Source organism: Stenella coeruleoalba, assembly GCF_951394435.1.
Source record: "Stenella coeruleoalba genome assembly, chromosome: 9".
NCBI classification, from domain to species: Eukaryota; Metazoa; Chordata; class Mammalia; order Artiodactyla; family Delphinidae; genus Stenella; species Stenella coeruleoalba.
The window spans coordinates 95,185,179-95,212,390 of NC_137155.1; the positions used below are offsets into that span (position 1 = coordinate 95,185,179).

Below are 27,212 nucleotides of genomic sequence, written 5' to 3' on the forward strand. Positions count from 1 at the left end.
TGTTACTGATTTTCTGTATGCTGGATCTGTTCATTTCTAAGAGTGTTGAAATCTCCAACTGTGATAGTGGATTCATCTATTACTACTAGCAATTCTATCAGCTTTTGCCCCACATAGTTTGAGGCTCTGTTGTTGGGCATATACACATTAAGGATTGTTATGTCTTCTTGGATAATGGACTCCTTTATCATTATTAATGCCCTTCTTTATCTTTGATAAATTTCCTTACTTTGAAGTCTGCTTTGCCTGAAATTAATATTGCTACTTCTGTTTTCTTTTGATTATTTGTTAGCATGGTATATATAACATTTCTCTATCCCTTTACTTTTAATGTACATATTTCTTTGTATTTAAAGTAGGTTTCTTGTAGACAACATGTAGGTGGGTTGTGTCTTTAGATCCACTCTGAGAATCTCCATCTTTTAATTGGTGCTCTTAAACCATCGACATTCCAAGTGATTATTGATATAGTTGGATAAATATCTACTGCATTTGTTGCCCTTGTTCTATGTTCCCATTTTTGTCATCCACTCTTCCTGCCTCTCATTGTTTTAATTGAGCTTTTATTTTATTATTTTCTATAATTCCATTTTATCTTCTTTCTTGGCCATGTCAAGTATACTAATAAGCCCATCAGACATTCTTCATTTCTCTTACAATGATTTTTATCTCCACCATTTATATTTGTTTGTTTTTTCTCCCTTCTTATGATTTCTATCTCTTTGCTTACATTGCCCATCTATTCTTTGTTGCTTCTACTTTACCTATCAGAGCCCTTAGTGTGTTAATCATAGTAGTTTTAAATTCCCAGCCTTATAATTCCTACATTCCCACTATGATTGGTTCTGATTCTTGCTCTGTCTCTTCATATTGTGTTTTTTGCCTTTTGGTATGCCATGGAATTTTTTTCTTGATAGTCAGACATGCTGTCCCAGGTAAAAGGAACTGCTATAACTAGGTCTTTAGTAACATTGTGGTGCAGCGTAGGGGGAGGGGGAACATTCTGAAGTTCTATGATTAACTTTGCTCATGTTTAGACTCGTCATTAATGGTTCATATTGTTATATAATTTTCAGTTAACACACTTATCTTTATGAATATAATTATATACATACTGTTGCATTTTTGTCATGTTTTAAATATAGTATATTTAGATATATTTACTTTATATAACAAAATTATGTTTTTAGTTGCATGACTTACATTTAATTTTATTGTATTTTTAATCTAACACACAATGGAGATAAAATTACTTCCCCAAACCACACTCTTAAGCAAAATCTACAATCATCTGGGGTCCTTGTAAAAACTGCAAGAAAAAAAAAAAAGTTCCATGATTAGGTCTCAATCTTTTACAGAGCATATGCATCTGGGCCATGAACTTCACAAGTGTTTCTCATTTTCTTTCTCTCCGCTTGGGTGGGATAGGATGGCTAGAGTGGGCTGGAGTTGGGAATTTCCCGCTTCCCACACAGAGGGTGAAAGCCAGCTGGAGCTGGTTATTTCCTTTCCGCAGGTCAATTAGGCTCTGATCACACACAGCAGGTTGGGTTCTAGTTATAAATAGTTGCCGCTGAGAACAGGTTTTGTTGAGAACAGGGCACTCTGGAGTATTTCAAAACGGCTCCTTCTCCTCTTTCCCTGCTGGAAGTAAGTCTGAGGGAATTTCTCTCTGATATTTACTGTGGGAATATGGTTGAGCACCTGAAAGTAAATCTCACAAAATTGTGGAGGCCTAACTATGACAGGGTTCCCCAGGAGTTGTTTTCTTTCTTTCTTTCTTTTTTTTTTGCGGTACGCGGGCCTCTCACTGTTGCAGCCTCTCCCGTTGCGGAGCACAGGCTCCGGACGCACAGGCTCAGCGGCCATGGCTCACGGGCCCCGCTGCGCCGCGGCATGTGGGATCCTTCCGGACCGGGGCACGAACCCGTGTCCCCCGCATCGGCAGGCGGACTCTCAGCCACTGCACCACCAGGGAAGGCCCCCCCAGGAGTTTTTAACTCCCAGAGTTGTCCCCTGTGAACGTCCAGCAATTCATTAATTTCAGTTCATGTTTTCCTACCCAGCGCTGGTTGCCGCAGTGATTTCAACTTGTGACTCTGCTTCGGTAAGTCTCGAATCCCTGTATTTGTCTGTCTCCAGTCTTGGGGGGCAGTGGCTCGCCCTGTGTGCCTTCCCCTCTCTTATGGGTCCAAGAAGAGTTGTTGATTTTTTAGTCTGTAGAACTTTTTGTTGTTAAGACAGGGCGGTGACATCAAGCTTCTTACATGTGGGACTTATAACAGGATGTCCCTCATCTGCTTTTTATTCTTGTGTGTGTGTGTGTGTGTGTGTGTGTGTGTGTGTGTGTGTGTGTGTGTGTGTGAAATTACCCGAGGCTGGTCCAGTCTGCAGGGATTTCTGCCTCTATATTGTTAGGGCATTTAGTTTCACAAACTGCCTTGGGACAATTTTCACATTGTTATTCTGAATGGTAATTTCTCCTATATATTAGGGTTTTAGAATGTTTAACTTTTTACTCCCTAAATATTTTCTAAGTTCTTTCAAAAATAGATTCTCTTACTTGTTTAGAATCCTCTGTCCCATTTCTAGAAACTATCGCTGAAACTTCAATAAAGATTAGAGGGCTAATTCTCAAACCTTTCCTTTGGAATCTCTCTCTGCCGGCTTCCTAGAACAGCTTATGCTGTCTATTTCCAACTCCACAAACAGTTGTTTTTGCCCCATTCTTTCTTATTGGGATTGGGTCAGGCCTCCATGTTACAGATACATGTATATGATGTAAGCATGCTCACTCAGTATATTTTATCTCCCTTACCGGGATAAAAGTAGTTGAGGATTGTATGCATAATGTGCTTGTTTCCTTATACTGTTCTCTGAGATGCTTCTGATACAGTTACTGAGAAAGATGTTCCTGTAACCAAAAGGTATGGCTAGTAAGATGTGTCTTCCCACTGACCTCGTTTCTCACCAGGTGGAGACAGCCTTAGAGATAGAGGGGTGGTGTCTGATGAGGGCATTTGAACCCCTAAATTCAGCACCTTAATCATATGAAACAATAAAATTTCTTAATTGATAAAGTAATTTTTAAGTGGGGATTTCAATCACTTGTATTTAACAAAGTTCTGCCAATACATGTCCTCTCTTTGAGGTGTCTTTAACCACATTTTTCTAATGGTTCATTTCCAAAGCATGTACTCATTTTGGGGCACCTCTCACTATGCCACCAGCCATCAAAAGCCCTCTCTGGACTTCTTGATTCTCTCTTTCCTTCCCCTTTTCATTAAAGCTTCTTGAAAGCAGATTCAGAGCTCGTGATGTATTCTCCACTTCCCATTCGTAGTAGTGCTGATTTCGCTTTGGTTTCTTCCACTCCTTTGAAAGTGCTATTGCTAAAGTTATGAGTGCTTTCACATGGGGAAATCCATTAATTGTTTTCCTGGCTTTACATTATTTATTGGTTTTGCTACATTTGGCATTGAACAGCGTCTCATTCACATACCCAGCTTTACCATTAGTTCCTCTGATACTGTTTTTTTTTTGTTTGTTTCTTTTCCAAATGATTTACTGCTTTATCTTACTTTCATAAGTTCATCTGCTCAACTTTTTGACATTTTCAAAGATTTGTCCTCAAACTTTTAATCTCTCACTCTATTGATGTAGTTGCCTCGTTTAAACCCATGGCTTAATATAAACGTGTCTACTTGGTATATATTTGAAAATTGAGAATTCTAGTTTCTGGTAATAGTGAGGTAGGTCATTCAGACTAAATATCCCATTGAAAGCCATTAAAATGCCAAAGAAAAATAAAAATCTTTGATTTTCAGAACATCAAAACCCTGATAAGATTATATAAAAAAAAAACCCAGATAAAATTTGAAACAGAAACAAAACAGGAATGCAGAGAGAAGCAGAGCACAAAAACTGCTATTATATTAAGAACAGTAAACTTTTATCTAATGACTTTGTCTAGCATGGGCTGCATAAACCAGGGCAAAGGGCCATACAAGGCAGAGTTCTTATTTTTTAAGGGGTGTTGGAGTTTTAGTTAAAGACCTCAAAGCCTTTCTGTTAAGTAGGCTTAACTGAGTGTGTCTCTTTACTAGGTCTTTTTACCAAGTAGTGAGATGCCCTGAGGCCATCAAATACACAAGGATTTGTCTCTCTTCTTACTAGAGTTCTACAGTTTCCAGTTTTAATTTAAAGAGAATATACTATAATAAGGTTTCTAATTTTTTTCACAATATTCAATAATAAAGGTTAATTTTAACCTTAATTATTTATCAGTTTGAAACTTTTTTGAGTCGTTCACTAGGGCACATTTTTTTTTCTTTTGAAATAATAGGTTAATTAGGATGACTTAGTTGAGAAATCACTAACTTTTTTTTTTAACATCTTTATTGGGGTGTAATTGCTTTACAATGGTGTGTTAGTTTCTGCTTTATAACAAAGTGAATCACTTATACATATACATATGTTCCCATATCTCTTCCCTCTTGCGTCTCCCTCCCTCCCACCCTCCCTATCCCACCCCTCCAGGCGGTCACAAAGCACCGAGCCATATCCCTGTGCCATGCGGCTGCTTCCCACTAGCTATCTACTTTACGTTTGACTAACTTACTTTTTAAAAGAGAGAAGGATTAGTTGTAATATTACAAGGACTGGAACTAGAAATCTTTAGAGACTAGCCGATTTTCCTCTTTCTCTGCCTAATCCTGTTTTCTGTACTAATTTCTTACACCTGATTTCTCCTTAAATTCAGCTTCCACATGATTTCTGCTTTCTGTGACTTTTCATTTTTTTGGACATTTTCTTTAAAGAATTTTCAAACACGCACGAAGTAAAGAGAATTATATGACGAACTCCCATTTTATAATTACCTTGCTTCAACAATTATCCATTTTGCCAATACTTCTTCACATGTCCCTTCCCATTTTGTGTATTCAATTATTTATCTATTTAGTTTCCTGGATTATTTTTTGTAAAAGCTAATCCCGGTTATCATGTATGAATCAGGACTTCTTTCTTGCTGTAACTACTATCTTCTTAGGAATCCTTGAGTTAACAGTAGTTTGTTAATATCACCTAATACCTAGCTCATATTTAAATCACCCAGATTGTATCAGATGTTTTTGAATTGCTGATTGTTGCCTCCTGGAGTTATTTTGCTTCTCTCTTCCCAGTATTTCCTGTAAATTGAAGTGAAATATCTAGGCTTGATGTTTAGGCAAGGATTCTTTATGGATGACTCTAATCTTTTAGCGTTATGAAATTAAGATAATGATGAGTGTTTTTAGTGTCTATTGACTTAGTACTTTCGAATGGAAATTTTCTAATAGTATCTTCCTTCTGTCTTTATCTCCTGGCATTTTATGAAAAGGGGATTTACCACATCCACCTTTTGGTGTTCTGATTCTAAACGTAAAGCACAGGTAGGGTAAATACTTCACAGCAATTAATTGGTGCCCTAGCAACTTCAGTGGTGTTTGATATTTTTTCTTTTTAAAGTATAATTATCTTATGAATTTTCGTACACTTAATATACTTCAATTCATCATATATTTATGCTGTTTAAATTGTCCAACAGGAGCTCTGTCAAAGTATCTTTATCCTTTTGTCATAACCTCGTTGAACTTTTCTTGCTTTCTAGCACAAAAAGATAGCCTAGACTCATCTGTTTGTTTCTAGCTCTTTTCAAGTCATAGATCAGACTATTCATATTTTAAAGAGAAATATCATGTACATATTCTGGTATTTCAAATACAAATTTAATATTTCCTATTGTATTTGAATATTTTTTATACTTACATTTTTTGATAAAAATCTTGGTTCTTTTTTTATTTATGCATAGTCAATTTACAATGTTGTGCTAGTTTCAGGTGTACAGCAAAGTGATTCAGTTATACACACATATATATGTATAAAAAAACCTTGGTTCTTAACAATTGTAACAAAATTATTTACTTTTTCTACAGCATGCTTATAATGGTTCCAAAATAATAGTCCACAATATTTTACTTGTTAGTAAATTGAAATATTTTCTCTCTGTGATTTGCAGCCATTGTTATAAAGTTATAGCTATATTTATTTTAGCCCCACCCTTACCCCCCCACCCCAGTGTTTAGGGATGTTTTATGGTTTGATTTTTAACATATGTAAAATACTCACCTAGCTTCAATGTCAAAATATATAATAAGGTATATTTCCATAAAACTTGTGTTTTTTTTCCCCGTTCTTTCTTCTATTTTCTCTATTTAGCTGTAGGAAATCATTTCAATTATGTTTTTCTTATTTTTCCATACTTATAAACAAAAAAAACAATTCTGGAAAATTAGCAATTTAGAAACAAAGTTTTTACATCTTGTCATACACCCTAAATAAATGCCATAATTAGTGAACAGCTCCAGGTAAAATTAAATTAATTTCAATAAAATGGTATTTAATGTTGATCCAAACTCTAAAAGAAGGAAAAAATACCTAAACATAGAAACTCTAAAACAAAACACACACTGGAACAAAAAACTTACTTCAAAATACATCACAGAGCTTCCCTGGTGGCACAGTGGTTGAGAGTCCGCCTGCCGATGCAGGGGACACGGGTTTGTGCCCTGGTCCGGGAAGATCCCACATGCCGCGGAGCGGCTGGGCCCATGAGCCATGGCCGCTGAGCCTGCGCATTGGGAGCCTGTGCTCCACAACAGGAGAGGCCACAACAGTGAGAGGCCCGCGTACCGCAAAAAAAAAAAAAAAAAAAAAAAAATCACAAAGTTAAATGATAAATATTATCATAGGAAATTCTTGCAATAAATGTAACCAAAATAAATTATAAAAAATACCATTTATTATCTATTCCAGAAACTTTTCAAAATCATCTTATTTGATAGTACTTTCGTGATTCTTTTAGTGTACTATTTTATAAGTGGAGAAAGTTTTAGAGACAAATTAATTTGGTCTTATGGATTGAATGTTTGTGTCCCTGCAAAATTCATGTTGAGGCCCCTTCCCCCAGTGTGACTGTCCTTAGCCATAGAGACTTTATGGAGGTAGTTATGATGAGATGAGGTCATAAGAATGGGGTTGGCCTGGCTTCTGGTTCCCCATGTTGTCTGGGATGTTCACAGTGGTTAAGCACTATATGCAAATCTGGCCCCAGCAATGTCCTGGCCCTGTGGGGAGGCTGGGGTCCCTGAGGTGGCCTAACCCCCTTAGAAGACCTAACCCCCTTAGAAGGCCTCTTTCTGCCTATGGGTTTCTTCCCCAGGGCAGCTTCTTAAGAGCTATTTCTGTGAGAGCTGGTGTCTCAGGTCTCCTGGGTTTCCCATAAGCAAAGGGTTAGGAGGAATCATCTGTCTCTGCAGGACAGTCTGCTTCAGTGGGGTCTTTAGGTTTCATATCAGGGTGGCCTGGCTCCCAAAGATACCCTTTGAAGGATTGATTAGTAGCCATTTAGCAGATGTACTTCAGAGGCCTTTGTTTTCGCATAAGGAATCTGATCTTCCTGCTGTTGAGTTCTTTGCAGCTGGGTCTGGAAATGTAAAAATTAGGAACCACTTCTAGGAGACCCTTCCAGGAAGAGGCCTGATGGATTGAGAGTCTAAAGGTATCCACAGCGTCACGGTTGTGGTTCTGACACCAGCCCTCAGATGTGCCTCCCACCAGGCCGACAAACCTCTTTCAAGTGTGTGTGTACATCCACACCCACCCACACACACACCCACACACACACCCACACACACACACACACACACACATGCCTATACTCATACATTTGCCTAGTGTTGCAGAGTTAATAAATGAAAGAGTAGAGAAGCAGATTTTGACTCATTTGGCTCCGTGTTTCACACTTTTTCCTATTATGTCTTCTATAAAACATTTATTAAATATATAAAATGCTACAGAGAATAAATAAAAATAACGAACATTTCCTAAATAATTGCAAAAGAAGAAATATAATTGGAAAAAAATATGTGTTTGAGTGGGCATGTATGTTACCTCACTGGTAACAAAAAAGAGAATTAAACAAGAGTTAACAGTTAATTGGCAGCATGTGGTTCTCAAAATTCTGTCAATTGTTAGAGTCTGAATTATTTTTTAAAATATGTTATTAAATATTGTCCTATTGATTGGTATTTAGTTTCTGACAAACAATTGTAAGGGAAAATAATACCCTAATTTCCACTCAAATTTGTTAATTACTGGTTATTTACAAAACATTTCCTTCCAGACTTGATATTAAAATTATTTATAACTCAGCAACTTGAGATCATATGGAAAATAGTACCATTGGCAAACCTATAGAAAACATAAACTATAAAAGCACTATGTTTTTATTTCTAACACTACAGCAATTAAGTATATAGAACTCAATTAATTGCATGCATTATGATTTAGGAATTAAATCCAATATTTTAGGTAATAGGTATATGAAGAGGTAGTTCTATGTCTAATCTTTCTGATTGAATTAGAAGAGAAACCAACCTGTATTTTATCTACACATCTCCCTCTCATAGACCTGCAACTTAGCATGATCTATTTGATATGCTCTGTGTGTGCATTTCAAATCGTTTCCTGGAATCCAGGTTTAAAATCTTACCTTGTTCAGCATACAGTTGTTTTTGTTTTTGTTGTTTTCTAGAATACCTTAATCTTTCTTGGTTCACAAACACCTCTAAGAATTTGAGAAGCTCTTAGTTCTTTGGTTACCTATTATACAACTGTTGTCTTCCCATGAATGATTAATGGGCCTTCCATGAACTTATATACTGGGGAAGGTATATTTGGATGAAATAATTGTGTACTAGCTGGGAAAGATTTCAAAAGAAACATTGTTCTGCTTAGTCATGGTCTGAGTTGGGTGGACTCACATGGATCATCCCATACATGGAATTCCTGTACTGGTTCTAATGTATTGACTATATCGACCAGGATGGTTACACGATAGGGAATCAAAAAAGCCATTTTTCTTCCCCTTAAAGACTGCTGCAGGCTCTATTTACAATAGCCAGGATATGGAAGGAACCTAAGTGTCCATCGACAGATGAATGGATAAAGATGTGGCACATATATACAATGGAATATTACTCAGCCATAAAAAGAAATGAAATTGAGTTATTTGTAGTGAGGTGGATGGACCTAGAGACTGTCATACAGAGTGAAGTAAGTCAGAAAGAGAAAGACAAATACCATATGCTAACACATATATGAAACCTAAAAAAGAAAAAGGTTCTGAAGAACCTAGGGGCAGGACAGGAATAAAGATGCAGACATAGAGAATGGACTTGAAGACATGGGGAGGGGGAAGGGTAAGCTGGGATGAAGTGATAGAGTGGCATGGACATATATACACTACCAAACATTAAAATAGCTAGTGGGAAGCAGCCGCATAGCACAGGGAGATCAGCTCAGTGCTTTGTGACCACTTAGATGGCTGGGATAGGAGGATGGGAGGGAGAGGCAAGAGGGAGGAGATATGGAGATATATGTATATGTAGAGCTGATTCACTTTCTTATACAGCAGAAACTAACACACCATTGTAAAGCAATTATACTTCAATAAAGATGTGAAAGGAAAAAAAAAGAACGCTGCGGGATAGATGTCGTACGTGTGTGGACTCTTCATTCATAGCTACCTTGATCTTATTGCAATACTATAAGAATACATTATAACATAATAGGAGATGGGGGAAGGAAAGATGATCATATTTTGGCTCTTAAATGTTTCTGCAGCAAAATGACAAATGTCATTTCTCATATTGTACTGACCAGAGCAAGACACTTGGCTATATCCAACTTCAGGAAGTTCAGTTCTCACACTTAGTTTTAATAATACAGCTGCTCAAGTACAGGTTATGGGAAATCTGTCTGAACAGTGTTTCATGGGAGAGTGAAGAAAAAAGACAAAAACTTAGTGGTTTTGCTTAAGTGTAAGTTCAATATGGATCAACAACTCCTATTTAAAAAATATCTTAACAGCTATAAAAAAAGAATGAAATTCTGCCATTTGCAACAATGTGGATAGACCTAGAGGGTATTATGCTTAGTGAAATAAGTCAGACAGAGAGACAGATCCTGTATGTTATGACTTATGTGTAGAATCTAAGAAAAACCAACAACAATGAATTGTGAATTGTGAACTGAGACAGACACAGATTGAGAGAACAAACTAGTGGTTACCAATGGGGAGAGGGAAGGACGAGGAGGGCAAGATGGGAGGGGAGTAAGAGATACAAACTACTATGTATAAAATAAAAAAAGCAACAAGGATATATTGTCCAGCACAGGGGAATATAGCCATTATTTTTTAATAACCTTAAATAGAGTATAATCTAAAATATTGATTCACTATGTTGTACACCTGAAACTAATATAATATTATAAATCAACTATACTTTAATAAAAAAAGTCTTAGGAAATTAGCAGCTACACAAATAAAAGTGAACTATGAATATTGGCTTAATATTTTAAAATCAATAACTATGGGGATTGAGAAATATAATAAGATTCTAGTTACTTGTAACATATTTTAAAATAAAACCAAAACCAAAGCAAAAAATACAAGAATATTTGACCTAGAGGTAATCAAAGTTTGGGATGACATTTCTTACCAAAAATGTGAAATATAAGTTTAAGTTGAGTGGCCCAACATAATTCAATTAGAACTGCTGAATGGAAGTCACATTAGTTCAAAATAAGGAAGAGACTTCCAACAGAAGGATGGGGCATCTTGAAAAACAAGTTCTCTGTTCCAGTGTATTGAAGAAGGGGGTTCCAGGAGACCATAGAAGGGATTCTTACCCCAGATGACTCCGTGAACCTTGCAAGTTTCCTTTGGCTCTCAGTTATGTGATGTGATCCTATGTCATTATTTTTATTTTCAGGGCCATATTTTTTTCTACTGTATATTCTTGAGTCAGTTGTCTCATTGAACTTAAAACATTTCATCCTGACTGTCTTATAGAATATAGTCTTTTCCCTTAACTCATTTAGCCTAAGTTCACTGTTCCCTCCCCTTCACTTCCTCTCAATCCTCTTCCTCCCTGGACCATTTGTCATTTCTCTTTTCCAAACAAAAACACATTTTTATTTTACAGGTATAAAGACTTGGGGGTATAACCGGGCTATTGAAAATGAAAGAGACAGATATTGTTTAATAGCTGTGTCTATACTAGAGAAAGGGCTCAGATACTCTCCTTCTCCCTATAGGTGTTTCTTTCACTTAACTGACTCGATATTGTATATATATTTCATCTGAGGCAAAATTAGAAAGACCAGGAGACAGAGCACAAGTGATCCTGCTGCCAATTCATCTTCACTTGTACTTTTTTTCTTTGAGCCTGTCAGATGCTACAGGGCGAAGAGATAAAGCTGCAGTGTGACAAATAGGCCCCATGATTATTTTCAACAAGTCACAAAAAAGTAGGACAAAATATCTTAATGTTTTCCTCTTCCCCCTCATCTTTCATTCAACAGAGATTTGCTGTCATTTATAAAGGTCATTGGGCCTCTGAGGAGTCAGGTGGAGAAAAAGTTTGGTCATTGCTCAGGTAGACTTTTAAATAGCTACTCTATTGAAATACAGTGAAGTAAGAGCTTGGGTCTAGAAAGTGTCTATCTTTTAGGGGAATAGATTTTATTAGGCCACTTACTGACTTCTATCTACTTGGGGCTATTGTGAGCATCAAATAATAGAACATTTTCATGTGGAAAATATGAAAATGTTAAAAGTGCATTTTTTCCCCATTGTTTCTCTCTAGAAATGGTAGATTGGTTTTGGATGTGAAGTTCTAAAGAAAAAAAAAGTTCAATTGGGATACTCTTTGGCACTTAATATATATACTGATATACTTAGTAACGTTTTTTCTCCTCTTGGGAGGCATTTCGAAGTAATAGACTCCTCAAACTGTAAATGTGAATAGAGCTAACATGAATAAAAGATAGGCTGAAATGAATATCTATAACCACTTAGCCACAGTCACTTTGGTCTTGGAAATGGGCTTTGTACCTGAAGGATTTATACTAATTGAAGAACTTTTAGAGCAAGTATTGGATATAGTGCCTTCAATTTACTCCCGAGATAAGCCAGGACTGTACTTTTACTAGGAAACTTGTCACTATAAATTTTTAGGTGACAATGTGATGTAGCAGCGACAAAAGGAAATGGCTAATGACTGCTTATCGAATGCCTACTCCATGAAAAGCGTGAAGGAGGGGGTGGCAGGGGGGTCAGAAAACTGTTAAAGGGACTTCAAGCCATCAATATTATATTAGTCATCATCTTCCTTGATTATGACAACATTTGAAACAGTTCTGTACTTCTCCCCCTTGGAAACACTTTCAGCTGTCCTCCAATACAACTCTCTTTATACTCCTATATTTCACTAGCTTTTCTTTGCAGTCTTCTTTACTGGTTCTTCTTCTAAAAGTTGAAGTGCTCAAAGGATCAGTGCTCAAATCTTGTTCTCTTTGACTGTGAGCCACGAAGTGATCTTATCTACATGCTGATGACTCCCAAATCGGTATCTCTAGCCAAGACTTCTGCCTTCAACTCCACTCCTACTGCAACCTGACTAATCCTTATTCCCACTTAGATGTATAATTGAACTATCTAAATAGAAATGTTCAAAATAGAATTTGTGATTTTCCCCAGTATAACTGCCCTTCTTTCAGTTTTCCCCACCTCTTTAATTGGATCTGTATTCTACTAGTTTCACAAGTAAAAACCTTAAAATCATCTTTGAAACTTCTCTTTCTTTACCCTGTACTCTAACCAATCCATCAGAAAATGCTGTCTACTTTGCCTTCAAATTATATTGAAAACCCTAGCATTGATTCCCCACTCCAGTACTACCATTAGTTTAGGTCTCCATCTGGCTTTGTCTGGTCACCTGCACTGCCTGCCTCCTCATAGTCTTCAGAAAAGATGCTTGATATGATTTCAGTTTTCTTAAATTTACTGAAGCTTGCTTTGTGGCCTAGCTCATGGAGAATGTTCCATGTGCACTTGTGTATTCTGCTTTCTGATGGAATGCTCTATAAATATCAATTAAGTCCATCTGGTCTAATGTGTCATTTAATGTCAGTGTTTCCTTATTGATTTTCTGTCTGGTTGGTGTGTCCATTGATGTAATTGGGGTGTTAAAGTCCCCCACTATGATTGTGTTACTGTCGATTTCTCCTCTTATAGCTGTTAGCATTTGCCTTATGTATTGAGGTGCTCCTATGTTGGGTGCATAAATATTTACAATTGTTATATCTTCTTGGATTGATATCTTGATCATTATGTAGTGTCCTTTGTCTCTTGTAACAGTCTTTATTTTAAAGTCTATTTTGTCTGATATGAGTACTGCTACTCCAGCTTTCTTTTGATTTCCATTTGCATGGACTATGTATGTCTCTAGACCTAAAGTGGGTCTCTTGTAGACAGCATATATATAGGTCTTGTTTTTCTGTATCCATTTAATCAGTCTATGTTTTATGGTTGGAGCATTTAATCTCGTAGTCTTCAGGTTTATGTTTTAGTTGTCCCTCCTCCTCCTGTCTGTTTGTTGTTGTTTTTATACATAGAATGTAATTAATATCACTTGACATAATGTCCTTTTATTGTTATTAATATAAGCTCCATGAGGGTGGAATGTTGTCTCTTTCATTCATTGCTCTATCCATTTTCAGCACATAAAATAGGCCCTAAAATATCTGTTGAAGTAACAAGTGAATGATCTAATGAGAGAGTATAACTATCAACCACTTGCTGCAGTCCACTGATCTATGATACTGTGACAAAGAAGACAGGACTTTTGATGGTGTGTTCCTTTGATATGGGTCTGACTCCTTCTAAATGTACATATGTACAGGAGGAAGCAGGCTTTCTCAGAATGGATGTGAAGAAAGCATAAGCTAAGTGATTGGGACATACAATGAGAGGATAACTGAGGGCAGTGGATCAATAATTAAAGTGTATTAAGGAGAGGAAATTAATGTAAGAAATGTAGGTAAGGGCCAAATCATGGATCACCTGAAAAATCAAGGAATATACATTTTATCATCTCAGCACCTAGGGGCCTAAGAAAACTTTTAAGCAGAAGGCATTATGAAAGTCACATTTTAAGCTGTTTAACCTGGCTAAGATAAGAGAGAATGAGTCTGCCTTAAGCACAAGGCAGCAAGCTAGGTCATAGTTGGGTGAAAAACAGAAAGCTACTCTTCTGTATACTGGTAGAATTAAAATGATGCAAGAAGCATTGCAAATTTACAACTGGATATTTAATAGGTTTAATCTAACAACTGGATGTAGGAAATAAAGGAGAGAGGTAAGGATTACAGTAAAACTCTAAACAATAGTTCTAGCTTTAATTGTTTTGAACTTCCTATAATAGTAGCCATTAATAGCATCCAGTTGCCAATTACTAGTAAAATTCTGGCCCCTGAATCAGAATTAATACCTATCAGATTTTTAATAGAAATAATACTTTAAATATTGTGGGTACATGAACTCTCTAATAGAAGGCTTATATAGAGAACAGATATTTGAATTGTGAGGACCAAGTTTTGGATTGCTAAATTTATTAGAATAGTTGAACACAAGTGAATGAGAAAAAGTGGTCAGCAGAGAATCACAAAAGAAAAAAGAATGGTTTGTGCAATGCTACAAAAAGTGTTGGAAGAAAGGATTTTCAAGGAATAAGGAACACTACCAAGAGGTTAAATATTCACAAAGAATGAAGACTTTTCAACAAGTATTATTTGGTGTCTATGACATCATTGTAAATATTCCATTTTTTTATTTTCAGTGTTAGAAGAAGGAGCTTTAATACAAGATCACAAAAGGTGAATGGGTCATGAAAAAACTAATGCAATTGATTTGATAAAGTTTGCTGGAGAAATTTGTTAGTAAAAAGGACAGAACTAGATTGGCTAAAAGATACTTATCCAAAATTTGGAAATGGAAAAAAATAATGACTTTTTCATTTAACCTTGAATAGTGCCTTACAAACTCACATGCGGGTCAACCCACCTATCATCACATGATCCTAGGGAAATGTAAATCTATTTGACTTGCTATTTACTATGGATTATACATATTTTCTTGTAATGTTTTTTGACTTAATGCTTATTGATACTTTGCAGCTCTAAAATTAGAAATAAAATTATAGATAAATGATAAAGTATAGGTTTTTTTTACTGTCTAGTAGAGAAGATACGCCAAAATTTGTGCCTTTTAAAAAAAATTGCCCTGTAAGACATCAACCTGTTTTGTGTCTAACCTATCTTTAACATTTTTTTACCACTGAATATAAAATACAGCTTTTCCATATTTCCTTTTGAACTGGGTTTTCCTGTTGTGCTTTCATTACTGAGTTAAATAAAAGTTTGCCACATTCTAACTATTATTTGAGAATTAGGTTTCAGAAATTTTTAAATTAGACTTTGACAGCAGCAAGGTTATTATTCTTATTTCATTCCTTTTCTCTAAGATGGGGAAGACATTTGCACATGAAATAAGGAGGGTAAAAGGCCAGGGGACAGTAGGAGGTTGTGTGTGGAATTTAGATTGCCCTGTCTTCTAGTTGTCAGCAAGGATGTAAGTTGTGTTCTGTTATCAGGTATTAGAAATAGATGGTCCAGAGACAAGCAAACCCCCAAAAATGCTTTCTGTGGTTTAAAGTCTTTAAGAAAAATAAGCAATTTAAGCAAGCCCAGGGAAATACAATCTGTAGTTTAGGGTTCAGGAAGAAAAGTTAGATCAGGACCTTATAGAACTTGAAGCAGGCATCGATAAAGAAAGAATATAACCCTCCCAGTTCTTCATATCCCCTATCTCCTGGCTTTTTACTCTTCTTTGTAAATTTTTACTTCTGAATGCTTGGACAGAGAAAAATCAAGAAAAAAGTCTAAAGACAGTAGATGAAAGTCTTAGTAGAACCTAGAGGAGATAAATATATTACTGTAAATATTCTTTCTCTGTGGCAAAGAGCTGTATTTAGAAAGTACTCCAGTAAGTTGTATGCCTGGACTTTTGTTTTCTCATCTATCAAATAAGGGCATTGGCATTACCTGAATACCTTTTCCAGGGTGAATCGATTCAATTGATTATCCTAACATGGGAGTAGAAACCTAAGTATGCTCTTTTTAAATTTTTTTTCATTCAACACATATATGTGGTTTATCTATTATTTTTATGCACTTTAAGAAATATAACATACAAAAGATAGTCCCCAGCGTCTCAGAAATCTGTAATTACAGATGAGGGTTTATGTATAAATAGCCTTATCAGTACATCATAGGTCTTGATCCTCTCTGCTCAGGAAAGATTGGAGGCTGAAGCACCGTGGATAAAATTTGCCAATGCTTCTATGTTTAAGCGCTCTTCTATTATCTGCACTGATATAAAATAATGCTGGCACATGGTAAGCACTCAGTACATAGCAGTCAAGTGAATAATTGTCCAAGTGAACAAATGGGTGAATAACGTTAGGAACAAATATTTATTGTATACCCTATATTACTTGTTGAGGAAGCATAAAACAGGTAAAAAAGAAGTGAAAAAAATAATTTTAGATTATGGTAAATGCTGTGAAGGAAATAGATTAATGAGTTAAGAATAATTGGAGGAGAACTTACCCCAACTCCTACCCGAGGGGCAACAGATATAAAGTCCCAGGCACTTTGCGGTGGTCTCTTAGCCTCAGACAGAGCACTTCCTATAGCCCAAGGGAAGCAAGTCTTCGGAAGAAGAGTGTCACCTGCAGGGCTTTGGAGGCAAAGCATGCTGCAGCCGGGAAAAGGTATATAGGAGTAGTTAAGGGATCCAAGGGAATCTCAGCTGGCTGACTGTGTCCATCAACATGGGCAAACTTGTCTGCAAATATCCTTTATTTTCATTTAGAGCTAAGATAATCCAAATACCTTTGTGAGATATTTGAGTCATTTTGATTGGAAAACTGTCCTTGGAATTTAATCACCAACATAAAGTTGCAAAATTGATCCAAATATTTAATCCGATCATGAGATGAAAATGTTTTCTCTGTCACTTGAAGTTAAACTTCATTGTGGATACTCTGCACTGCAAAGCAAAATTGGCCAACAGCTGGAGGTGGCATTTTCTAAGATGTTTTATGTAAGTTGTAAATATTTTGTGGGATTTCTTAGACCTGTGGGCTGTCTTCACTGTTTTACTTTACCTTACTATTTTGTTTTTTACTATAAAATACATAATTCTTAACATTTACATAATAACAAGTAAAATCTATTTTAATAAAATTAACTTTAGTCCTAATAGGTAAGTTAGCATTTGAGTATATCTACTTTTCTGAAGATAAAGGTATTTTAACTTTAAAAGTGTAATTATATTTAAAAGAAATTATGAATCTGATAGCCAGTGCTACCTTAAGCAAAGGACTTCCAAAGACGTTTCTTGAGTCTAATTACAAGGTGATTTAATAAAGGTTTAATAATCATAAAAATTGTTTTGATTTTTATCTTCATCCATATGGCAATGTGAAAGATTTATAAGATATTGAGTAAGTTGCTAAAGAATCTGAGTCAGTTTCCACATCTATAAAATGCAGATAGTAACAACTTCATGAGATGGCTGTGAGCGTTAAATATGTAACAGCGTATATTACAGTGCTTGAGAAGATAGGAACTACCTCATAAATGATATTTATATCACTGGGAACAGTGTCAGCAGCAGTAGACACAGTAGTAATGATGATGGTAGTAAATATTAATGGCAGGAGAAGTAATATAGTAGTAACACTAGCAGTAATGACTAGTAATATAAGAGTTTAAAGTCTTTATCTGCATGTTCAAACAGTTGTGGTTTGTTAGATTTTGTTGTACTGTAATTTCAATGTAAACTAACATCCTCTCCCTCTATTTCGGCTTTCTTTTCTTTTTTTTTTACATAACGCCCATCACTTCCTAACATATATTAAAATTTTCTTGTTTATTATATCTACTGCTTATTTATTGTGTCTCCCCCACCTCCCTCCCACCTGAGAATAAGAGATAGATCTTCCTTTTGCCAATGCCTCCTTAGTTCAGGCCATGAGAAACTACATTTCTTGAGGCTATCAGTGAGTGAATGAGTTGTCTGACAACTTTCTATATTTTTGATGGCCCTATAGGAAATAAAACAAGTCTTTTTCTTAATTTTTAATTATGACTTTTCCTACTTTTGATGTATATTTCAGATGTCTTACAGATATGTCTTCAAAAGGTTTTTTTCTCCTAGAGAGAATAGGAGACATATTTTTTCAGTTTTCAGATTTAAAGATGTTTCTGCTATTTCACATGATCATTACTGGACAAGTTAGGTCTAAAATTATTGAGTTACCAAATTTTGCCTAAAAATCTATAAGTAATTGCTATATTGTCATCTGAAATTTAGTTATGCCAAGGAGTCTAAGGCTAATCTTAATTTTCCTCTTTTTAAGTGATTTGTTTATCCTGCCTTTACTTTTTATAATATTCAATGAGCACTTTAATGCTTCAGTTATCTGTTTTACTAATAGCCTTATTTTTTCTCTCAAACACATCAATAAATCATGAGTTGAATTTGTGTTGTCACTACACCACAGGTATCACCTTTCAAAAATATTTTAGTTATCTTTAATTCTTTTTCATGTTATTCATTCAATGATGGCTTTTAAACTTTGTTCTTTGTTTTGAAAAAATGTTTGAGTATTAATTTTGCACTTTACTATCCCTAATCCTGTTTTACATTCTTCTAATTAATTTTCTGTCTCTCTGTGTCTTATCACCTCTTTCAATTTCAAAGTCATGTTGATGTTACCATTTTTTCTCTCCAACAACATGGATGACATTAAAATCTGTCTCCAGCATGCCTTGCCATCATGGATCTTTCCTGCCTCTGACATTCTTAATGTGCTTTATACATACAAGGATTAAACCTGTAAGCATATATAACAGCATATAGGTGCCCATTTACTTTTAGACAAATTGAGCGTGCATGTGTTTTGGATAAGTAGTGGTGGTGATAGACTCTTTCTGAATGTTAATAAATACCATTATGAGGGACTGAGGATTTGGAAATAACATTAGCCTGCTTTAAACAGAACCACCAATAGGGTAGATGGGAATTACTCTATTTTCTGAGGGGAGAAAAACCTCAAGTTTGTAAACCAAGATAAACATCGGGCCCGAGGGATAAAGTATATTCCTTTCTATAATCATATGAGTATAGCATATGCTCATCAACAGTTTTATTTCTCAATTTTGTTATAATAGTTCATATTTCAGAGAAAACCTTACTTATTTTAAACATGGTGACTGCATTTTTTAATGGTGTTATAGGTTTTCATCTTTTCTTTGCCTTTGTTTATTTTAGTGGGAAGTTGTGAAAATAGCATCAAGGCAATACTGCCAAATCAAATTAAATCAGAGACCACATTGTTGTTATCTTACAATGTGATTCAAAAGATTCATGGGAAACTAGCAAATTATTTGAAGATTGGAAACTGGTTAAACAAAGAGACTAGGAAAAATCAGATAAATATTTTATTGCTTTTTTTCTGTATAAAGAATATCCTTTACCTTTTTAAAAATTATAAGGTACGCTTATTGTACAAATGTAAAACATAAAGGCATGTATACAATAAAACATTAAAGCCTTCTCACCTACCTCTGCAAAATATTCTTCTGAAGTAACTATATGTATACTTTAACATTTTTGACAAAAGCTATAAATTCCATATATATAATATTATGCCTTAATAGCTACTGAATACCTAAAAAAAAAAAAAGGACAGAAAGCTATCAAGATCCTGTTTCAGGAATTGGAACTATAGATAGACATGAAGAGGCTACCTAGAAGAATCATGGGCTAAAGTAAAGCTATGTATAACATAGAGAAGAACATACAGATAACTTCCAGCCCCTCACTCATTCCATTTCAGAGTTCCCTGTTCGGTTAGCCAAGGCTTCTGACACTGTACTTCAGTTATATTTTTCCCTCTGTCCAACCCTGCTTCTTTCCTTTCCCTTCCAGAGGTGTGGATCTCAAAAATACCACCTAACAAACCCTTTGCACATTAATCTCCATCTCAGGGTACGTTACCAGGGAGCCCAGTCTGTGGCACCATCCTCCCTGCAAATTTGGTTATTCAGACTCTATATATACCCTTCTAACTATATTTAAACTTACAAGCTCCAGTATCAATAGCACATTTCCACTAAAGATAACCCAACTGTCATAGAATCAAATATACATTCTTAACCCAAAAAAGAGGAAAGCCAAACTCCTATCTGTTTATATACTACTCTTTGTTACCCTGTAGCTTAAAGGTATAATTACATGTTTAACCAAGTTCTCACTTTAAATAAATTAGTAAGGGAAGAGGGGGGAAAACTACAATGTATGATGGTATATTTGCATAGCCGCTCTAGATTTTATTTCTGCAAGTTATCACAAAACCATATTTGATACTTATTATTTATCTCTTCTACTGTTTACTTAATATTCCTTTTGCTCTCCGTGAGTACCACCATAGGCAATATAATTTTTAACTGATGCAATAACCCAAACCTTTATTCCTGCAGGATCTAATAGTCTAGTTGCTGTATTAGATTATAATATTTTATTAACCTTTATTACTTCACATGGAAGTACTAAGAGGTATGTAAGAAAATCTCTTATGTTCTAGCAATGAGATCTCCCTGCTATGAAGAAAGCCTCCATATTCCCATGATATTAAGAAACAATTTTCCCAGTTAATATAAGTAGTAGCCAGCTGTTGCTATGGCACCAAACAACCCTTAAAATTCCATCACTTATAAAAGTAAATATCTGTGTCTTACTTATGGTTGTGAGGTTATGCTTGGCTCTGTTTAGTTTGCATCAGTTTGGGAGGGCTCTTTTCCACATGTCTTCTCATCCCCAAACGCAGGCTGATGAAATACTCCCTGCTGGCACCAGGGAAGCAGGAGCAAGTTGGCCTGAGCCAATCTACTCATTTAAGCTTCTACTCCATGGTGGCAATTATCACACCCATGTATATCCCATGAACAAAGCAAGTCATACAGCCAAGGCTCACATTAATGAGTTCTGTAACATGGAGTTTGCAAGTTCCCATCATCTTTGTTTCACTGAAATGCAGTTTTCCTATAAAAACCAAACTACTTTTCTGTATAATGGTGAATCAAGCCAATTCATAATTATTATCAATTCAGCTAACTCATAAATATTATCATTTCTGTTGCCTTTGGTCCCTTCTCTTCTCGTTTTAGCCTCCACCCTCTTTTCCATCTTTCTTTTTTTTCTTTCCTCTTCCCTTCTCCTGTGTTCCCTACTGCGTTTGTTGTTTTTAATCTCATTTTTCTTTTGTATCGATTTGATCCAGGGAAATGCTAGGAAACAGCTAAATGGTCAAAGTTCATGCTATAATGTGCCCTCTCAACCCATAACCTCATCAGTGGAGGTAAAAGATAGCCCTGGACCACACAACAGTTTAGAAGCTCATAATATCCCAGAGGATAACCTAGCCATATGTTACATATGTAAAACCATACTAATTTCATGCACTTATGTTAATTGCTTACTCATTGTGCATAATAACCATATAGCATAATAATCATCCTAACCATTAAATGTGATATTAAATGTGTAAGTCGTATTCATTTGCAATACTAAATTTGACTCACAAAAACCCACTGAAACAGATTGGCACCTTAAAACATAACAATAAATAGATGAAAACAAGTCATTATTTTGAAAGCTATTGACAATTAACTGGGAATCTTTGTGAAACGGAGCCAAGCGTAAGTGTCTTGTGAAGCTCCCGAGGTAATTTCAGTGAGCGGCCAATTTGAGATTCACTGAACTAGATTAACAACCACAGATTATTTCCCACATTACAGCTCACTTTTCTCCCAAGAGATGAGATGAGCTCCTGACAAGAAACTGAGTTTAGCTCCTTCTTTTCCCCCTCTTCAAGCCTTCTGAGATGGTATGTTCTGACCTGTGATCTACCACTGATAAAGGACCAAACCTCAGAGAATTTTGTTTCCTCTGGGGGTGAGTAGGTCCATCTGCTTGAGGAGTGAATTATTAGCTAACATTGATTTCCATCTTCCTGACTTCTCTATATCTGTTAACCAGATCCAAACTTGGAGACCAAAGGGAGTCTTTATATAATCCCATACAACTTCTATAATAGTCATTACATAATCATTGAAAATACATAACACTAGACATTCATATTACAATTACCTCTTCAAGGTACTTACATTTTTGAGATTTTTTTCTCTGCTCAGTGTTTTACTTTTAGTCTACTAATAGGAAAACCTATTTGATGATTTAACTCTTCTTTTTTAGATTTACAAAAAGTATTATATAAATCTGTAATCTATTAAAAACTTGCAGTTTTTAACCTTAAGTAAGAGAAATGATGTATGTAAATTAACATGTTATAATAAGAATTGCTAATCACTCAAAAACACTAGGTAAATGTAATACTAGAACAGGGAGAGTGTATAGTCTAGTCTTGCCCCCTTTGTACTCTGCATTAAGAGAGATTGAAGGAGCTCATCTTTTCCACCTCAGATGATGGGAAGTTCAGACCAGCTGATAGGACAATAGAAGTTTTAAACTCTAGTAGACTGTCAACAATTGAAAGTATTTCCCACATGATGAGATCTGCCTATAGGTACTGTCAATAGACCTGCTCCTCAGAGAGAAAGTGCGTTTTCATATGGTGTATTTGGGGACAGCAATGAGATAAAAATATTTTTAAAAGGTTTTATATTTATACTTGTCACAGTAGAGAGCTTAATAAATCAATTAGTATTAAAGATATTATTTTATGTTCCTTTATTATTTTCTTAGACAAGACATATTATACAATTATGTTAGAATAAAACTCAACTATTACCTTAATGGTTTGGACTCTAGAACAGTACTAATATAAATCAAAGAAAATAGAAAAACAGAGGGAAAATAACTGATTATGGAAAGAAACCAATACACATCTTAATATTTTCTTAAGCATGAGATCAAGATAGAGCACGGCTCTTTTAAAAATAATTTGTATTAAAGTTTTATCCCACAGTGTTTTATTAATATTCATTTTATAAAAAGAGAAATGCATATTCTTAACAAATTAGGAGGCAGAAGCCTAGAAGTCAGAAATTCAAATGGCTCTTTTCACTGGAAACTCCCTCAGGCCATCATTATTGATCACTCCTAATTTTCTATTGAAAGAAAATATCAGGCAGAGATGCTTAACAGCATCTGAGCTTTAAGTGTTTTGAAAGATCAGTGAGTAGATTTGGAGCAAGATCTTTAGAGTTAGCTATAGAAAAGCATTTTAGAACCCAAAATTCTTTTACCAGACACTTCAGAAAATACAATAAATTTATTTATTGAAAACTTTGACTTAAGTGTATATCGATTGTATCAATAGGTTTTGTGACTGTGTGTAGGGGAAGAATGGAAAGGAATGAGAAATTAACGTTCTCCAGAGAGATGGCTAATTTTTTGCACTATCACAATGGGAAAAGCTACTGCAACACTATATGTTTATTGGGAAAATATTAATAGACTGTTAAATGATAACAAACTTTGGATTTCAGTATGCCAATCTTTGTTGGGAATTGTTTGCATAAAAGCGACTAAAATTGCCATTTTTTTCCACAAAAATGAGCTAAAATGAAAGTTTTAAAGAGTTGCCCATTACTCATTTAAAAACATTTGAAAAGAGTTCTGGATTTATGAGCTAAAATTTTCCCCCTATTTTCTACTTTTGTTTTTGCCTTCTGTAGATATTAGCTCATTAATCTTTCATTAGATCTTTGTTGCATGCTTGGCTCCCAGTAAACTTGTCATATCCTTAACTTTTCTTCATCTCTGTGTCTGGCCTCTACTGTTGCAGGAAGGGAGACCCCTTCCAGGGCCCGAGAGTGGGCTTTTGTCTAACCTTCGGAAATGAATTGTCTGAGGAGACACACGTGCTGACAAAGCAAGAGACTTTATTGGTAAAAGGCGCCCTGGCGGAGAGCAGCAGGGTAAGGGAACCCAGGAGAACTCTTCTGCCGTGTGGTTCGCAGTTTTGGGTTTTATGGTAATGCAGTTAGCTTCTGGGTTTCTCTGGCCAATCATTCTGACTCAGGGTCCTTCCTGGTGGCACGAGCATCACTCAGCCAAGGTGGATTCCAGCGAGAAGGATTCTGAAGGGCTGGTAGGACATATGGACTGGCGTCTCCTCTCTCCTTTTGAACTTTCCCGAATTCTTCCGGTTGGTGGTAGCTTGTTAGTTCCACATCCCTTACCAGGACCTCCTGTTGTAAGATAATTCACGCAAATTGTTACTGTCTTGCCTGGCCAGGGTAGGCGGTTTCGGTCAGTGGTTCCTCTAACACTACCACCCTCACCACCCACCTTCTATCACAGCCATTCTACACACAAACTAAGCCATTCTTGAAAAGTTGGGTTGCCTCCTGACTTTATGTACTGACATTACTGATATTTCTAAAGAGTTGAGTTTATACATTAGATCCTCAAGATCTTAAAATGCAATCTTTGTGAAGATTTCAACGTTAGGCTTGCTGTCAGTATTGACAGCAGAAAATTATCTTCTTCATCATCATTGACATCTTCTTTGTTTAAAAAAATGAAATTCAACTGAGTGCATTTTAAAGATCTTATTAGCTTTATTCAACAATTCATGAATTAGCCAGTATCTAATCTAGCAGATAGAAAGTGACTCCAGAAAGCTATAAAATGCAAGAGATTGTATAGGCAGAAGGCAGTGGGAACAAGGAAGTTATACTGGGAAAACAGTGGGTTGGTTATTACAAGGTTACTTTCCTCGTAAGGGATGGGAGAGGACATCTGGCAGATTACTTAATAATGCTGGTCAAATGATTCCTGATTGACTGGTTTAAGATTCCAATTCTGGAGGAGCTGAAACTGTAATTAAGTTAAATCTTGGTTTGGTGACATGGAGTTTAGTAAGCAACTCCATTTAGGGCCTTTTGTCTGGTTTTTACCTCTTCATCAGCATTATTGTCCTTGTAGCTTATTGAGCTCTTACTATATGGCAAGAACCTTTTAAAACACTTTATATGTATTAATGTGATCCTTAATTCATCCTGGGGATGGTTCTCCTTACGTTAATATGAATGGAGATATTAGGGATTAAAGGATATTGTTGCTGCATGTGTCACTCTAGTATTTAGGTAAAGGCTCAATCTGGGCCTATATTCCAGAGCACAACATACTCTTGCCTATGAACCTATACTGTTGGGCATTCATTTCATGGCATTTAAAAATAATTGTTAATATTGGGAGTTCCCTGGTGGTCCATTGGTTAGGACTCAGAGCTTTCATTGCCATGGCCCAGGTCCAATCCCTGGTTGGGGAACTAAGATCCTTCAAGACACCCCGCGAGGCCAAAAAAAAAAAAAAAAGTGAAAATTGTTAATATAAATTCTGAGTTAAAAGAAAAAAGTAAAGATATTAAAAAACATTTTAATTCCTTAGTTTACCAATGAGTAAGTGAATAAATAGCCAATTATTTGCTCATATTTGCCAAAGGAGATTTTTCAATATTTAGTCTTTTAAAAGCATACATTTGGAAAAGACCTGTGTTACTGAACTCAGGCTCAGCTACTCACCACTTGAAAGCTGATACTTGAGAGACAGGTGTTGGTCTTCATTCAGGAGGCCAGCAACCTGGGGAGAAGGCAGACTAATGTCTAAGAACCAACTCCAAAGAGTCTGCTTGGCCACAAAAGTTTTTAAAGGGGAAAAGGGGAAATAATCTCGGTTAAACATTAAGGTGGGGGTCAGATTCTTCATCATCTTTCACTGTGTGCAGACTTGCTGACTCATGATCTTCCTCTAGATACTATCTTGTTCACATAGTTTGCTCACAGGATTACTGAAGGGGAAGCTGGGGAAAAGATCTGTAACTACTTCCTTAATTTAAGAAAAGAATCAAGATGTAAAAAATAAAAATAAAAAATAAAAAAAAAAAGAATCAAGATGTTAGGCAAGGCATTGTGTGATCAAAAGACTTGAAAGGTATACTAGGGCTGGAGGTTAGTGAAACACGGGAGAACCTGGTGTAAAGTTTAAGTTAAAATACAGCTTGGTAAAATCTGTTGTCTGTTAGCTTTTAGGAGCTGTTTACACATGCATTCCAAAATAATTTTCTATTCATAAATTATAGAAACAAAACAATAACAATAATCAAATCACAAAATTTTAAATTAACTCTATTAGTTTCATTTTATGACTATACCAAATTACCACAAACTTAAAACACATATTTTTATCTTATAGTTTTAGAGGTCAAATGCCAAAAATCAAGGTGCTGGCAGGGCTGCTTTCCTTCTAGAGGCTTCATGAGAGAATCCATTTCTTTGTCTTTTTCAGCTTCTAGAGGCCACACATATTCTTTGGCTTGTGACCTCTTCTTCCATCTTCAAAGCCAACAGAATAGCATCTTCTGTCCTCTCTGACCTTCTGCCTTTCTCCTATAAGAGTGCTTATAATTATATTGGGCCCATTTGTATAAGCCAGGATACTCCCTTTATCTCAAGATGATTAATTTAATCATATCTGCAAAGTTATTTTAAATTTAAGGTGCATATTCACAGGTTCCAGGGATTAGGAGGTGAACATCTTTGGGGGAACGTTATTCTGGACCTAATAATAAGATGATGTTGCAGTCCAGAGTAGGCTGCTCCAGATGTGCCTCAATGGCATATTTTGAATTAAAGTTACTTAAGAAATGGCCAACACAAGAGGGACACTCTGACCCTCCTTCCTGTCTCCCTGAAAGCAGAAAATAAATCTATCACACGGAAAGTATTCTCCCTGCATCTGGAGTTAGAAGAACACCCTTATCATCAAAGATATGGAACTTGGAATAAGCTTGTATAAACAAACCTTACTACTTCTTTAATTTACTATCCCAAACCCAAACTCTGTTTAGATTGTTCGCTAATTTGACACCAAAAACCTAAGTTTCTTTTGTTTTGTCAATTCCTCACCAATGTATTATTTCTTTGCCTAAAAAGTATAGAAGCTTTCTGCTTTGGCCATTTCTATGAGACCTACGCATGATTAAAATGTGTTTCTTTTTCTCCTGTTAATTTATCCTGTGTCAATTCTATTATTAGTCTAGCTGCAATAATTCAAGAGAGGTAGAAGGGGAAATTTATCCCTCTCTGACAATGATATAAATGAT

The 27,212-nt window shown here is 35.7% G+C and overlaps 1 long non-coding RNA gene across 1 annotated transcript in view; it reads left to right on the forward strand.

The window, feature by feature from the left end:
- Positions 1-1,349: 1,349 nt before the first annotated feature.
- Positions 1,350-27,212, forward strand: part of LOC307191198 — a 96,012-nt gene continuing 70,149 nt past the window's right edge. The window contains exons 1-2 of the long non-coding RNA XR_013829634.1: positions 1,350-1,650; positions 2,067-2,107. This is a non-coding gene — a long non-coding RNA (uncharacterized lncRNA). The remainder of the gene's footprint in view (positions 1,651-2,066; positions 2,108-27,212) is intronic.